The sequence below is a fragment of the Benincasa hispida genome, chromosome 4, assembly GCF_009727055.1.
Source record: "Benincasa hispida cultivar B227 chromosome 4, ASM972705v1, whole genome shotgun sequence".
NCBI classification, from domain to species: domain Eukaryota; kingdom Viridiplantae; phylum Streptophyta; class Magnoliopsida; order Cucurbitales; family Cucurbitaceae; genus Benincasa; species Benincasa hispida.
Window position 1 is genome coordinate 66,633,161 of NC_052352.1, and position 13,559 is coordinate 66,646,719.

A 13,559-nucleotide genomic window follows, 5' to 3' on the forward strand; every position below is an offset into this window, starting at 1 on the left:
TGAAGTCTCTGTCATGAACGACTTTATAAAATGAGACGTTAACACTTCGTGGTTAGGTCTTATACAAACTCTTTGTATAGGACCCCCCGGGTCGCATGTCCCTTACATGAATGATCAAAATTAGAACATCTGTAACAAGTCACAACTCTTGTAACTATTCCACAAAGCGGGCCGCATCCGTAGCGTTACCAGGATAAGGTTTCCCCTCTATATCCATATACTACAGATCATTTTGGTGATCATTTAAGACATGATCCACTTGTATGTCACCACATACATGCTTAAGTTACATAAAGACAACCAGGAATTTTAGTTTATAGGTTTGTGGTAAAGCAAATAAAACATGCAATATGAGAAAAATCAAGAAATGAAGTAAATATCATATGTTATACATCACAAGCGTTCATAGAAACTGGTTACAAACTACAGGACACGAGACTTTAGAGCATCATCCCCAACAAAACCCACTTGTCCTAAAGCGAAGTGGGGTGTACAAAAACTAGTACAAAACAATAAACTAGGGCATTAAGGCCCAATACAATAAAATCTTCTACTTGCCCTAGGTCAGCTGCGGGCAGTCCCATAAACCCATGCTCTAAAGGTGACCCTCAAACACTATAGGCATGAAAGCCTTTGTAAAGGGGTCAACAACATTGTGCTCCGAAGCGATCTTCGTGTTGATCACGTCCCCTCGATGCAGTATCTCGCAGATCGGGTGATACTTCCACTCTATGTGTTTGCCACGCCTGTGACTCCTAGGCTCCTTGGTGTTCTCCACATCACCACTATTATCACAATAGAGGGTGATTGGCTTAGACATATCTGGAACAACTTCCAGTTCTATCAAGAACTTCCTGAGCCAGACGACCTTCTTAACAGCTTCGCAAGCCGCTACATACTCCGCCTCCATAGTGGAGTCGACGATGCACCCCTGCTTGGTGCTTCACCATACTACAGCTCTTTCGTTAAGAGTAAAGACTGACCCTGATGTGGACTTGCGAAATTCCTTATCAGTCTGAAATTTAGAATCTATGTATACAGTAATGATCAAATTCCTAGATCCATACACGAGCATGTAGTCCCTTTTTCTCTGAAGATACTTGAGGATGTTCTTCACTACTGTCTAGTGACCCTGGCATGAGTTAGACTAATATCTACTGACTATGCCCACATCGTAGCAGATGTCTTGTCGACTACAGAGCATCGCGTACATCAAACTGCCAACGACAGACACGTATGGGAATCATCTCATGTCCTCAAAATTTTGAGGCGTCATAGGACACATATCCTTACACAAAGTGACTCCATGCCTAAACCGCAGTAGGCCTCTCTTGGATTCCTGCATCAAGTACTTAAGCAACATCTTTTCAATGTACAACGCTTGATACAGTGCTTGGACTTTATTCTTACAATCCTGAAAGATCTGTATACCCAGAACAAACTGAGCCTCTCCCAAATCTTTCATTTGGAATTAGGTCGCTAGCCAGTTCTTAACTGCAATCAGTAGACCTACATCATTCCCAATGAGTAGTATATCGTCTACATACAACACTAAGAATACTACTGAAACGTTGATGATCTTTTTGTAGACACGAGGTTCATCAACATTCTGGTCAAAGGCATATGATTTGATTGCAGTATCAAATCGTATGTTCTATAGACGCTTGTTTTAGCCCATAAATGGACCGATTCAGTTTGTAAACTTTTTGCTCTTGACCTTGGGCTATGAATCCCTCAGGTTGCACCATGTAAATGGTCTCCTCAAGATTGCCATTCAGAAAGGCCGTCTTGACGTCCATTTTCCAGATCTCATAATTATAATAAGATGCAATGGACAAGAGGATGCAAATCGACTTTAACATGGCAACAGGTGAGAAAGTCTCCTCATAGTCAACTCCCTATACCTGGGTATAACCTTTTGCCACAAGTCGAGCCTTGAAGGTTTGCACCTTCCCATCAAGACCCCGTTTGTGGTTGTAGATCCATTTACAACCTATAGGTCTTTTCCCATCAAGCTGATCTACAAGATCCCATACTTAGTTTAAGTACATTGACTCCATCTCGAGATCCCTGGCCTTGACCCATTCATCCCAATCTATATCCTCCATTGCCTTTTGATAAGACAACAAATCCTCAACGTCACCATCTGCTACCATAGAAAGGATTTTCGTGAAACCCAGATAGTAAACGGGTGGGTTGCAACACTCCCATTGCATCGAGGTTCCCTTAACTCTTGTGGTGGAACCAACCTACTAGATGAACTACCATCAACAACTCTTGCTGATGAAGCAGGCTTTTCAACAACTCTTATTGAAGTTGCAGTAGTTTCATTGGAAAGCTCACACAACACGACTTTACTACGTGGATTGTGCTCCCTAATATGATCCTCCTCCAGGAAAGTAGTGTTTGTGGAAACAAACACCCTATTTTCCAATGGATCATAAAAATAACCCCTCGTGTACCTTTGGGTAGCCTACAAAGAGGTAAAACCTTGACTGTTGTTCCAACTTCTTGATATTGGCCTCAAGCACATGTGCAGGGCAACCCTAAATGCAAAAGTGACGTGAACTAGCTTTACACCCGTTCCACAATTCCATATTTTTTCTCGGTACACTCTTGGAAGGAACACAGTTGAGTATGTATACCGCAGTCTCCACTGCGAAACCCCAAAACGAGGCCAATAAGGAAGCGCAACTCATCATCGAACGAACCATGTCCAACAAGGTTCTATTTCTCCTCTCTGCTACACCATTCTACTGAGGTGTACCCGGCGCTGAGAGTTGAAAAATGATTCCATGTTCTATCAAATAGTCTTGGAACCCATGATAAAAAAACTCTCCACCTCGATACGATCGAAGTGTTTTAATCTGTCTATTTAATGCGTTTTCAACTTCAGCCTTGAACTCTTTGAACTTCTCAAAGGATTCAGACTTCTGTTGTATAGGATAAACATACCTATACTTAGAGTAATCATCAGTAAAACTGATAATATACTCATAGCCACCTCGGGCTCGCACATTCATAGGACCACAAAAGTCAGAATGCACTAACTCAAGAGGCACTTTGGCTCGATAACCTTTTCCAGCAAAAGGTCTTTTAGTCATCTTACCTTCAAGGCAAGATTCGCACACCAGTAAAGAATTTTCTTCTAACTCACTTTGAAGGCCATTCTTCACCAATCTCTCAATCCTATTATGATTGATGTGCCCTAATCGAAGGTGCTAAAGTTGGGTATTTTCTTTTGGAGAAATTCGTTGACGTTTAGATTGAGTTACGAAAGTTTTAAATAACTCTGTGTTATAGAGGGAACTTAAGGCTAATGATCTTAGCACATACAAGTTACTTTCCAGATAAGCTGTATAAATATTAACACCATCTTTATGAATAAACACTTTATTCACATTAAAAGAACGCGTATATTTACATTGCAACAGGCACTTTACAGAAATAAGGTTCCTCTTAAGTTCAGGAACAACATATACATCGTTTAAAACAAGAAATCTATTCTGTAAAGATAACTGGATGCCTCTCACTGCCACAGCTGAGACGACGTGCCCGGTGCCTACTCGCATCATCATCTCACCCGCATCCAGTTGTCGCCAAGATCTAATCTCCTGAAAAGAAGAACAAACGTGATTAGTGGTGCCCGAATCAATTATCCAGGCAGAATCATCATTCTCCATTAAGCATGTTTCTAGTACAAGTAAATCATGTTTACCTTTATCTACATTGGCGGCCTTCCTTTCCTTTAGCCAATGAGGACAATTCCTCTTCCAGTGTCCATTCTGGTTGCAGTGGAAACATTTTCCTTTTCAACCGACGGCGGACGCCTTCTTAGGGCGACAGGTAGTGGGTTAGCAGGGGACTTCCTTTTCCCCTTACCACCCTTCTTCTTCTTCCCCTTTGCAGAGTTAGAAGTAGAAGGTGCAGGCTTCATTCTTGAGGTCAAACCTCGATAGAACATCCTAGAGGATGAAGCAACATTTTCCTCAGCCTTTTTCCTCTCCTTACTTTTCAGTAAATATTGGTATGTCTGCAACTCGTTGAGGAGAGTTGTAAGGGTGTATTTCATTCTGTTAAGAATCACATTGCTAACAAAGTGCATAAGGCTCTCCGGTAAAGAATACAGGATTATGCTAACCTGACTGCCTTTATCGATAGTAGACCCATTCAACTCCACCATATTGAAATGGACCATCATGTTAAGCACATGTTCACGAATAGAGGTGCCTTCCTCCATTTTAGAGTTGAATATATACTTCAGAGCCTCGTGCTTGAGCTGTTCAGACGGTTGTCGAAACATCCCCCACAGGGACTCCATGATCTCACGCGCTGAGATCATAGACTCATGCTTCTTGGCCAACTCGTCATTAAGACTTGCGAAGATATAGGCTCGGGCCATTTCATTTGCCCATGTCATCACTCGTATGCCTCCCAAACATTTCGAGTGGCATTTGGAGCTGGAATAGGAAGACAAACCTCCTAAGAGAAAACATAAGATCTTCGATGATTAGAATAGCTGTGATCATGTGTTTCCATGTTGAAAAGTTGTTGCCAGTAAGTTTCTCTACGCTTAGTAAAGCTATTGTGGTTGTAGCCATTTCAAAAATTGTTGCTGAAAAGCAAACAAACTTTTATAAGATTTTGCTAAACCACATTTTAACCAATTAATTTTAGCAAAGCAGTTTCAAGTACCCTAAGCGTAAGACTTCTCTTTTGCAATGATGCCCCAATGAGGTAGGAAAAATGTCACCGGTGGGGTGATTAGATGCCCCTTCACTGGGATGAGACATTTTCAATCATTAGGTAGAATCAACTCTTAGAACTGAACCTAACAGCCACCATTTATTTGGTCCAAAACTGTTAACCTTTAACAATTTCGTATAAGTGTGACCCCTCACTTTCAGTGCCAGAGTCCCATGCTAATGAGCCCACCGTTGAGAAAAAGCATATTGAACAAGAGACTAAGGGACCTTATCCTCTTACAAGAGATCAAATAAAGAAACGCGCAAAACTGCCATCCTATAGGGAGACCCTTCTAGGGTACCTCGAGGCGATGTGCAGTAACTTTATTCAATCCAATGAGGGAGACCGTGGGATATGCTGTCGTACTTCCCGCTCCCACTTACTATGAAAATTCTCTCCATCCACCTTGATATTGACCTACCCAAACACCATCCTTTAGGGGGACACTCCTAGGGTGCCACAAGGTCGAGGGTAGATCTCACGATGTGGACTATATGAGAGAAACATGAAAGGTTTAAATGAAGCATCATATGCCCCAAGTACCTCCTACTGAAAGTTCTACCCAGGGGTTCATTAACCTAGACAATCCGACTACTGATTTTAGTCTAAGTCATCTTTTTAAAGTCCGCTCATAAAAAAATTTTGTCTATGAAATAAACAAGTTCAAGTAGTCACATTTAAATACTTTAATGGACTGTTCTTAACTTGCATGCATGCATCAAATCTATCTAACTCACCTTTCCAGGTAGGTTCCAAGGTAGGGATGTTACGTTTCCGTCAACTTAAATACCCCAGCCTAGCCAGAACCCGCTTTAGACAAAAGGTCCCTTATAGATAGATTTGCTTCACTTTAACCTTTTATTAGTCAATTTAATCCCATTAAACTGATTAAATGATTAAAGACTAAGGGTTGTTAATTCTATTAGAATCGTGATCTTAGGTCTATGTCATCCAAGTTTTAAACCTTTTAAAACCATGAATTAAACCTAAGTGAGCATGCATGTCTTTCTTATTGCTTTTAGTTCTAATTTCTCTTTAACCTTTAAAAAGAAACAATTAAAACACATTGCACACAACGAGTTATTTATAACGCTTATAAAATAACCTATGTGTCATGCTTCATGCAATGTCCAGTCATTACTATACATAACTTTATATACATGTAATAACCAAGCAAACATGCTTTCCATACACCGTTATATTATAACAATTATAATATAAAGATGATGCATGTCAATGCTTTTTATGCATGCATAAATATAACTCTTATAGTATATGATGCATGAGCATGCTCTTATGTAATTAAACCATGCTTCTCTAAATTATAACATTTATAATAAAGAGATGATGCATGACCAATGTATAACCTAAGGTGGGATTTACTATATATACATACCATATGACATATAATAAACATACATCTCATGTAATAAACCAAAGATTAATGGACCAAGATGAACCTTTACAAAACCGGAATGAAAAAAATTCTATCAATTACATTTTTCACATCGAGCAAACTGGTTCACAAGCGAACCAAGTCTTGAACCGTCGGGCGAAGCTCCATCGTTTAGTAAACGCCCCAGGTAAACGATTGCTTAGTGTACACTAGACGATAGCGTGAAAAGCTAGCTTGATCGTCTAGACGATCGCTTAACACGCAAAGAGGTAAACGATTTACCGTGTGACTACTCCGTGATCGTATAGTCAGTAACTAAACGATGAGGCTTACTGAGCTATACGATCGTCTAGTGCGCACGCACGTTAAACGACACCCAAGCATCTGATACCCAGCAATCGTCTACCCTATCATCTACAATCCAGCCAACTCTTGATTGTCTTCTTCCTCAAAGAACAGCAACCTTGCTCCAAACTTCTTTACGAACGACTCAAAACTCAAACTAACTTTGAATTATATACTCGATAACAATTATTTATGCACAAAAATGCAGGGGCCTTTACAATTAACCGAAAATGTAAAAGAATTGATCAAACCGAGGTTTCATCCCAGAAAACTCCATTAATCCACACATCCACAAACAATTTAACAACTAAAAAGAGTAGATATGCTGCATCCACCGCGAATATATATGCAATTTAGTGCATCAATGAAATTGGAATATCAGAAACCTGGCTCTAAAACCAATTGAAGAAACTCGTAAACAAGAATGCCTATGAGCGAAAGTGGATCTTTCCGATTTCATTGTGACAAAATTACCACACATGCATTCTAACATACAAATATGCATTGTAAACACTAATTATTGGCATGCTTTAACAAATAAATACAAAAGACCGAGAGACTTACCAGTTGAAGACAGTCTTCACAGGAACTCGGTCCAATGCGAACGAACACCTCTTGTTCTTACTCGTCCAACAAGCAGTCGCCTAGCAGCACAACGATCGTGATCAGTAGCTCATGAACAACAAGCAACTGGGGATGACACCACCACTCGAAGCCCTCAGTGTTCTCGGAGTGAGAATCCAAAGGATGAACTTTGATGGAATTGGTAGAGGGGAGGAGGAAAAGCGATCGTGTAAAACGAACAAGCGAGTGGGAGAAAGAAATGACTATCGTATAGTCGAGTGGTTGTCATTTAGGTTGAGGTACACGATCGTGTAGTAAACACTAAGTGATCGTCTATCAAAAGGTTAGGTTGGGATACACGATCGTGTAGTAAACACTAAGTGATCGTCTATCAAAAGGTAAGCGATCGTTTAGTTCCACTCGGCAAGCTAAGTGATCTTATAGTATACGTAAGCGATCATTTAAGAAATTGTGGGCGATCGTTTAGTACGCGGGTGTGCGATCGTTTAGGAAGATGGGCGTTATCGTATAGGCTCTCAATGCTAAGCGATCGCATACTTTCACACCGTGAGCAAATTTTAAGATCTCTTTCGTAACTCTTGCAAAAATGAAAACTATTTTCATTTTTATTCTTCAGTTACAAGAATTGAAGTGAACTTCCCACTTTTGCATGAATCCGGAGAAAACTCAGCCAATTATCTCATAACCGCCTAATTAATTAAATAATGAATATAATCATATTATATTCTTAACCTATAGTTTATTATCATATATCAACTATAGTGTTTTCTCCTCTACTTGATATAAATCATATTTATATCCATTTTCCTCCAAAAGTAATGTATCCCATACATTTAATCAATCATATCATATATAATTAACTAGTTTAATTATATCATATATAATCGAACTCCCTTTTGTCAATTTGAACATTTCAAACTGATCCAAAAACTAATTCTCAACTTTTATCCAAGCTACCAAGGGGACCTTATGGACCTATGGCTCGAAGCTCCAACGGTACGTGAATAGTTGACTAAGCTCTTTAGCCACGAGATCCACCATCTGTTAACTGCCAGGCATTCCACTAAAGATCGACAGCTGAACTCTTCTTACAATAGATATATTTCTGTGTCCATTGGATATAACCAATCATGAGTATGATAGCCCTTCACAGATGCTCGTAAGTATTGTTAGGCCAATTTACCGTTTTGCCCCTATAATTACATCTCACTCCTTAAGTACCACTAATCTCTCTAATGAACAATACAACATAGTCCAACTATGTGTGAACACCTCTTGGGCCAAGAGAAGGTGTGCAGAGCCACATCGTTCAAGCCCTAAAATCAGCCCTTATGGAAGCTATCTATCTATTTACCCCTACTTCGGGGAAGAAGTGAATTCCATCTTGTGTAGCTGACTTCCCAGCTCCCAAATCAGACGAATCCCCAAAGTTGTAGGTTTGAGTCGGCGACCTGGCCACTCACACCCATGCAAATCAAAGGACCGCTCTCAATGGCAGAAGTTCCTAACTCACTAAAGATTGAGGTCATGTTACCTATGGTCATCCTAGTGAAGTGAAGTCTCTGTCATGAACGGTGTTATATAAAGAGACTTTAACACTTCGTGGTCAGGTCTTATACAAACTTTTTATATAACATGCCCCTGCTCACATGTCTCCTACACGAATGTTCAGGATTAGACCATCTATGACAAGTCACAACACTTGTAACTATTCCACAAAGCGGGCCACATCCGTAACGTTACCAAGATAAGGTTTCTCTCCTATATCCATATACTACAGACCATTTTGGTTATCACTCAAGACATGATCCATTTGTATGTCACCATATACATGCTTGAGTCACATACAAATAACCAGGGATTTTATGTTTATTGGTTTGTGGTAAAGCAAATAAAATAAGCAACTGAGCAAAATCAAGAAGTGAAGTAAATGTCATATATTATACATCACAAGCGTTCATACAAACTATTTACAAACTACAGGACACGAGACTTTAGGGCATCAACCCCAACACATCTCTTGTAAGGAGCTAGCACAGTAAATAAAAGGCACACACTTGGAATGCGCTTTGCTTTCTCTTCAAAATCAAACTTGGATGCTCTTCCATCTTTAAGTTCAGAGACTTCGTCGATGCTCTTCAATCTTCAACTTCAAAGGTTTCATCGATGCTCCTCAATCTTCAAGTTCAAAGGTTTCATCGATGCTACGTCTTCATGCACAAGTTTGAAGGCTTTACAATTCCTCATGCTCAAATTTCCAAAGTCAAGCTCAATGCGAAGATTTATCGATGCTTCATCATGAAGGAACTGTCAACGAAGAGCATCCATGAGCGCATTCGGATCTTTCCGATTTCATTGTGATCGAAATACAACAAATACATTCTAATAGATAGTTATGCAAATTAACACTAATTAACAGCATGCTTCGAACAGTAAAACACAAGGGAAAGAGTTCTCATACCAGTCGAAGACTCTCTTCAAATGACAAACTCAGAAGCAGTAGAAGAACCTTTACGCAAGCTCTATCACCCAACAAATTAGTCGATTGCGGCAGCATGATCGTCTACACGAACGAAAGCTACACGAACAGTCACGAACAAGTCAACATGGGGGACGACATCTCCAGTTGGAGTCCTTGGTATTCTCAGAGTGAGAATCCAAAGTGTGGTCTTTGGTGAATTTGGTAGAGGTCAGAGAAAAGATAGACCGTGTAGATGATAAGCAAGTGGGAGAGAAAGAGCTATGGTATAGCAGAGATGTTTATCGCTTAGATGGAGCTACACGATCATGTAGGTTTTACTAAATGATCGTTTAATAAAAGTTAGATGATCTTTTAGAAAACACGGCACACTATGCGATCATTTAGGAAAGCTAAGCGATCGTTTAGGGACATGTGTGTGGTCATTTAGGCACTGGTGTGTGATCGTTTAGATGATGAGCTACTATCGTATAGGCTCTCAAGCTAGGCATCGTTATGTTTTCACACCGATTGCGAATTTTCGAACCTTTTGCTAAAGGAAACAAATTTTCCTTTTATTCTTCGGTCACAATAACCGACTTTAGATTCTCCCACTAACGCACGACCAAAGGGAAGTTTTTGGCCAATTATCATATAATTAACCAATTTAATAATAAATGAATATAATCATATTATATTATTACCCTATAGTTTGATATCACATATCTATTATAGTAATTTCTCCTCCACTTGATATAAATCATATCTATATCTAATTTTCTCCAAAATAATGTATCTCATACATTTAGCCAATTATATAATATATAATTAACCAGTTCAATTATATCATATATAATCGAACTCCCTATTGTCAATTTGAACATTCCAAACTGACCCAAACACTAATTATCGACTTTATCCAAGCTACCCACGTTACCTAATGGACCTGTGGCTCAAAGCTCCAATGGTATGTGAACAGCTGACTAAACTCTTTAGCCACGAGACTTTAGGGCATTGATAACTTGTAGAAATACAAGTTATTTATAATGTTTTATTTAGATATTGCGAAAAAAAGAAAGGAAAGTTGCGTCGATAGTATAGAAATTGGATAAGAAATGCGAAAATTATAAAATTTCGTCAATACACCCATTAACACCATTACGATGGTAGAATAGAGTGTTTCGATTTCTGTTTTGCAGGAAATCAGTCACCGCATGCGTTAATGGCTCAAAGATAAAATGAACAACGCATCTCGTCGCATTGCGCCCATCATTCAAGAACGAAGAGATGATCAATGCAATGACGGCGCATGCAACAATCGATCAAGAGCTTAGCGATCAACTCAATTTCAACTGCATGTGATAATAAAAAAAACACCGCATGCGGCAATCGATCGAATATGTAAAGAGCAACGCATTTGCGGAGGATTTTCACAAATGTACAGCTTTCAGTTGTGCATTTCTGACGGGTTGATTGCGTAATAGAAGGAATATTCACTCCGCCATTTCAGGAACTACCATAACCATAAAGTGGGGACCACAAAGTCAAAGAGCCAAGCTTCGCCTATAAATAGCTTCTGCAAATTCACTGAAAGATAAATATTTGAATACATAGGGACGTTCATATATTAATTCTGAGAGAGAGACTAGTCTGAAACGACTGACCAGAGTAGATCCAGGAAGAACCACGAGACAAGGCCGAGAGGTGAGTCTCCGAGAAAAGAATCCTTCCAATCCCCGTAGTTGAAGATCTGTACGAAGGTCCCTTCTACCGGGAACGCAAGCCTGAGAGGAAGCCTTCCTCTCCATTTACTTCAACACGCCGGCAAGCACAACCTACTCGGACTTCAGGATCCGTGTCAAGACGTTGACAATCTTTCTGTATTCGTTTCTAATCTTTATTTCATCATCTGTATTCATCTTCTTAATCTTTCATTCACACCATGTATCGAACGCTTAATCTTAGTATTAAATGTTATGATCATTACCATTATCATCTATCTGTCTATTTCTGTTCATCTATAATCCATTTTCTCCATGATGTTTTCCTAATTCCCTGGGTAATTAGCAAGAATTAAGCGAGTAAATTAATTTGTTTTAAGGAGATAATTAAGTTTAGCTAAAGCATGCTCGATGGCATCTTCACCTGTGAGAGCAGAAGTGAAGATGTTATTCCGCCTATTGAGAGGGGGTTCGAAGAATGCATTATCTAAAGTGAGAAGTACTTCCAGAGATGGAAGCAACCTTGCGTTCATCACGTTCATCCCTGTTTCACCATAGAGATATGGGAACGCGGCCGATCAATGAGAGGTGTACGCCAAGGGAAAGCGGAACCTTAGTTGCATCTTTAACGTAATTAATAAACTTGCATTGTTTTTACTATTTACTCTCTCTTTCTGATTCATCCATAAAGACTTGCCATCGCATACCACGATCCTTTATATAACTTCACAGTCAGTCTTGAACTCAGTATCATGTATCATGTATCTTGTATCTTCTATAATCTTAGTTTAGGATTTTATTTTCAACGCAACTTTATTTTATTAACGCACTTTAGATTCCTGTATAAACCCAATTCTTTATTAATTGTAAAAGCTGGTCGCATGTATCACAAAAGTAACACATTAATGAAAAAAATCCCTGTGTTCGACCTTGGATTATTCTGAGAAACTTGCATTGGAATTATTCATGGTTTCAACACAAGGAAACTTGTGACACGCATTACTCTATCGCATACTACAAGCATATCATTAACAACGCATATTTAGAAGTAGTGAGCATAAGCGATAACACAACATGACATTCCATTTTTATGTCAACAAGTTTATGGCAACATGAGCTTGTATGATTCATTCATTCATATTCATATTTGTCCACATGCTGTAAGATACAAAACACCGTTTCAGGCATCAACCACAACACATCAAACTCAAGTGCGGATGATTCGTCGATGCTTCAAGCTCAAATGCATAAGATTTATCGATTCTTCAAGCTCAAGTGTAGAGGATTCATCGATGCTTCAACAAACTTAAATGTGGAGGATTTAATGATGCTTTGTGAAACTCAAATGTGAAGGACTCGTTGATGCTTCTCCATCTTCAAATTTAGAGGCTCCATCGATGCTGCTCCATCTTCAAGTTCATGATCGGCGTGCATGGCCCCTCTTCCATCTTCAAGTTCAAGATCGGTGTGCATGGCTCTACTTCCATTTTCAAGTTTAAGATTGGTGTGCATAGCTCCACTTCCATCTTCAAGTTCAGGGTAGGTGTGCATGGCTCTGCTCTATCTTTAAGTTCAAGGTCGGTGTGCATGGCTCTGCTCCATCTTCAAGTTCAAGGTCAGTGTGCATAGTTCCATTTATTCTTCAAGTTCATGGTCAATATGCATGGCTCGGCTCCATCTTCAATGTCTTTGTCTACAAAATCATGGCGTAGATTCGCTTTATCTCCAAAGTCTGGTGTGGTTCGCTTCATCTCTAAAGTCGTGGTGTGGCTTCGCTTCATGTCCAAAGTAATGGCGCGACTTTTCTTCATCTCCAAAGTCGTGATGCGGTTTCGTTTCGTCTCCAAAATGTTGGTGCGGCTTCTCTTCATCTCCAAAGTCGTGGCATGGCTTCGTTTCATCTCCAAACTGATGGCGTGGTTTCACTACATCTCCAAAGTCATGGTGTGGCTTCTATTCATCTCCAAAATGTTGGCGCGACATCGCTTTATCTCCAAAGTCTGGCATGGCTCATTTCATCTCCAAAGTTTGGCATGGCTCGCTCCATCTACCAAGTCTTGCATGGCTCACTTCATCTCCCAAGTCTAGTGTGGCTCACTTAATCTCCCAAGTCTGGTGTGGCTTGTGATGCGTTGTTTTATTATGTGAAAATATGAATGATATGCGTTGATAGATTGCGTTGTGCACTCAAGTTTCCCCAGAGGAATCCAAGTGTAAATTCCTCTGAGTTTCATGGTAAGTCCAGGGTCGAACATAGGGACTTGTGAAAATAGTTGCATTAGAGATTTTTATGAAAACTTGCAGTAAC